Source organism: Notamacropus eugenii, chromosome 2 (genome assembly GCF_028372415.1).
Source record: "Notamacropus eugenii isolate mMacEug1 chromosome 2, mMacEug1.pri_v2, whole genome shotgun sequence".
Classification (NCBI taxonomy): domain Eukaryota; kingdom Metazoa; phylum Chordata; class Mammalia; order Diprotodontia; family Macropodidae; genus Notamacropus; species Notamacropus eugenii.
In genome coordinates this window covers 64,120,233-64,124,850 of record NC_092873.1, presented here as the reverse complement: position 1 = coordinate 64,124,850, position 4,618 = coordinate 64,120,233, and positions in this window count along the sequence as shown.

Sequence of the window (4,618 nt, the reverse complement as noted above, 5' to 3'; positions counted from 1 at the left end):
TAGGTAAGAAATGAGCCAAAGAATGGTCTCTTTTACCTAGTCAAATAAATAAATAAATCTGAGAAGGGAAAACCCTTAGAGCTTCTGACCAGGACAGAAACAATTTTTTTTAAAGCCAAAGAAAGACAAAGTTTATTGAAGATTCGCCATCTTGGGTTTGCTTTTAAGGAACCTAAGCATTTGTAATGCTTGTACTCACAAGCAGGCCAGATAGAATCTCAGCTAGATAGAGTCTGAGATGGATTGAATCTGAGCGCCTTCATGGAGGCAAGATGAAACTTAAATACACAAAAGACTATAGGAGGGATCTGGGGGTGGTCTGGTAGTCTAGGATGATGGGAGGAGGGGTTTAGGGAGGGTCTTGAGGAGAAGCAGGACAGAAACAATTGCTATTTACACTCACTCTGAGCCATCAGGTGCGGCTTGAGCTGGGTGGAAACTGTTGTTGGGCAATCAAGACAGAGAGCTTAACACGTAGTCCATAAAAAAGAAATCTAGCCTGTAAACTCAGACACTTTGATAGGTTTCAGAGATCACAATTCATATTCCTTTGGGTAGAACACCTACAGGTAAGGATATGATTTCCTATGTGGATGGAGGAGAGGAGGGAGGTGAGAAAGAGGGAGAGAAGGAAGGAAGGAGGGAGGGAGGGGTAGCTGCATTGTCCAACTGGAACTAGCCAATTGGGTCCCCAGTGGGGCAGCTATGACTACCCCACTGGTTGTTGTTTATTCTTCATTCTTGAAGAGGACCATGGCATTAGGAAGGTGATGTTATGACTTGAAAGTGAATTGGATTTAAGTGAGGGAGGGCTATGCGAAGTCACTTCATGCTCTCCACTGGAACCATCTGGGTCCAGTGGCAATATATCCATCAGAACAACTGGAGATGGCCCCCCGCTAGAAGATAGAGTTAATAAAAGGGAGGAGTGTGAAATAAAGCTGGCAAGTGAAAGAGTGGGAACCAGATTGTAGGAAGTCACACTGGTTTTTGTTCCATGGCAAAGGGGAGTCACTGAAGAGCTTTGAGCATTTGAAGTAACACAGTCAGACCAGTGTTTTAGGAACATTACTTTGGCAGCTGTACGGAGGACGAAGGGGAGAGGAGAGAGGCAAGAAACAGAAACACCAATTAAAAGGCAGCTGCAGTGGTTCAGACAAGAGGTGCTAAGGGCCTGAACTAGAAAATCAGCACTAAGGTGCCTGTAGGACCATTTCAGTTCTGACACTTTGGCATCCTTCCCTCCTCCCTTCCCTTTCTCATTTCCTCCCCCCACCCCATCTCCAATACCCTCCCAAGCAAAACTGTGGCTGCTTAAAAAAAAGTGTTGACAGGCATCTCAGTCCGTTTGCAAACACAGGATGGAGTCATACTCTTGTCTGTCCAAAATGATTGTATAGTTTTTCATTCATAGAGAATTCACTATCAGCTGCCAGCTTCCCTAAGCTTTCCCATTGTTCATCTTCCTCTCAATAGAATGCAAACAAACAGTGAAAGAGCCCTTGGGACTGAGATGGAGAATCTCATTTCCTGTTATGGCAAAGGGCCAAACTAGGAAACACGAGGTAAGAAAGTGGGGGGGTAGGGGATCTGTCCCCACACAGTCAATGTCATGGCCAGTGCCTGAACAAAGGCACAATTCCATTGAAACTCTGATTTCTGATGTGTTGAGAGCTCCTCAAAGCTCCTTTGCAACTTGAAGCTTTCCCTGTCTGTCTCTAACTCAATGGTGAGGCCCTTTTCCAAAGACACCTTACAGGGCTCGTGCATGTTACCTTGGACAACGCTCTGTCAAAACAACTGAATGCTAAAACGTTCACAGCAATTACTCTGGAACTGATGAGATTGCCGGTGTTATAACAGAGCATTTCACATCCCAAAATGAATGATTTCCCCAGAGATTAGGAAACTGCAATATCACCTCTGGGGATGGGATCAATGCAAAGGAAGGGAAGGCACTGTCTCCCAAGGCAGCCTATTCCATATGTGAAAGCTCCAATTGTTAGAAAGAGCTTCCTTATAATGAACTTAAATCTGCCTCTTCTTACCCTCCCCCCACCAATCTTAGCTTTGCTTGCTGAGACCAAGGAGAACAGGACCAATCTTTCTGCTACTCTGAGTGGCTTTGAAGGCAAAGCTTAGAGGTTCAGCTCACAATAAAAATACTTTTGTACTTGACTCTTATAACCGTTTCCCTCCCTATCCAACCCCTTGGCTTCCCTCAGCTCCCAGTCCAAACCCCAACTGCTAACAAAAGCTTTTCCCAACTCCTCCACCCTCCACTAATCCTAATACTTTCCCTGGATTGATGATTTTCGGTGTTGCCTGAATGTTATCTCTCCTATTGGACTGTGAGCTCCAAGATAGGGATTGGCTTTTTGCCTCTCTTTGCATCCTCAACCCTTAGCACAGTGCCTGGCACCCAGTAGGTGTCCCATAAATGCTTCTTGGTCTGACTGTGAGTTTGAGCAAGTCACTTTAGGTAAAATGGAGAGGCCCCTCCCGGGTCTAAATCTCTGACCTAAGAATGCCTCCCTCTTCTAGGTTAAATGTTCTCCTCTGGTTCCTCCAAGCTCTGTGAAATTGAGTTTTTCCTATGAATGGTTCCCTGAGCCTCCTGCCACCTTCGGCCTTCCTGCAATCTCTCCCAACAGAACAGCCAGGATGTAGTTTGGGTTCCTGTTTTCTAGCCAAATTATGCACTTGTTGCATCCCTGCAGAATGGGAGATCTTAACTACATCTCTGTCAGTCAAGTGGCAAAGAGGCATGGCTAGATCAGAACCTGTCTGCCAGCTCAGTTACTACAGGTCTCCAACACATTTTATTTAGAGTGGTTGTTCCTCCTTTTGTTTTCTCTGGCTAGGATGTTAACTCAGCTGCTTTAGATGAGCAATTAAAAGGTTCCTGCTAAAGCTTTAATGCAAACAGAACCTGTTCTCAGTCTTGTCTACCAGGTCAGATTAACTTCCAACCTCCAGCCCCTCCCCAGAGGCTGCCAATAATGACTTGGTTAGGGAGAGCATTGTGGGAACGAAAAGAGTTGAGCCTGAAGAAGCTCCACCCCCAGGATTCTGCTCTCTAACTCTCTGGGGAGAAAGTGAAAAGGAAAAGGGGAAAAGGGTTCCAAGTAGCTGAGCCCAGAAGAAAGGGTGATTCTTCCCAGAAGACTCCATCCTCCATAGGCAGGGAGTAAACCCATTTCTGTCACTGAAACTCTGACCCTCCAACCAGCAGGGTCATCCTATGGTAGCCCCAGTCACAGTTATAATTAACCATCGTCTTTGCTCTTCCAGTCAAGGTGCCAGCTGATGTCCATGTCCTCAGTGGGCAAGCAGGATTCTAAGCAAAGGATCATCTGGCTAAAGACAGAGATAGGTTCTGGCATTTCTGTAGTACCCACATTCCCCAAGTGAGGAGTCTCCTTCCACCAATGCAGGTCAGCACCTTTTCCAGAAGTTAGAGTCATAAAGATCATTGAGAAGTCCAGATTCAAACCCACGAAAGATGAGTCTTCCTGACTACAGGCCCAGTACTCTGTGCACTATTGTGCCACCTAATTGCCCCAGTCTCCATTTTACAGATGAGGAAATCAAAGCCCAGGGAGGCTAAGAGATTTGCCTGGGGGTCACACAGTAAGTAAAATGTCTGTGGTAGGATTTAAACGCCAGTCTTCCTGGTCCCAAGTATAGAGCTTTATCACTACACAATGTAGTCACCACCTCAGAGGCCACTTAGTCCAAACTCTTCATTTTACAAATGAGGAAACAGAGGCTCAGAAAGGTTAACTGACTTACCACAAAAGAGTCAGATGCATGTTTTATATCCTAGCTTCATAGTTGAGAAATAGGGGTTAAAAGAGATAAGGATAGGGAGGTTGGTTTAGGGGTGAAAACAAGGGAGTCTATTAGGATTGAAGAGTAAACAAGGAAGGAAGGAAGCCAAGACTAGGGACAGGACTGGCCTCTCCAAATAAGGGAGGTCAAGGGTCTCCAGGGTGATGTGAGGAAGGCTCTGGCCAAGACTGCAATGCCCACCTAGGAGTCATTACCTCCAGTTCTGTAATTGAAGGGAACTGTTTGGATGTCATTGTTGCCTGGGAGAGTGAAAGGCATTTCATTAAATGATGTCTCAGGCCACATTTCTCAAAGGTTTCAAGGTTTCCAAAGTACTTTCCTCACAACAGGTCTGCATAAAAGGTGGCTCACACTTAATTTACAGATCAGGAAACAGAGTCCTGGAGTGTTTCCATGACTTGCCCAAAAGTCTTTGAGCTAGAAGGTGTCAGCTGGAAGCAAATGCACCTCTTTTGACTCCAGTTCAAATAATTCCAACACCACACACATTTTTGTGGGGCCTATTCTGTGTTAGGCCCTGTCCTAGGTACTGAGGATTAAGTCAAAAGTGAGACAATCCCTGCTCCCTTGGAGTTTATAGGAGGAACAATATGTGCATGGAGGAATAATATAATTAATAATAGCAATAATGATGATGCAATGATGGTGATGGTGATGATGAGGATGAGGATGAAGATGGTAATGACCATGTGATAGTGATGAGGATGAGGATGGTAATGATACTGGTGATGATAATGGTGATAATGGTATAGGATGAGGATGG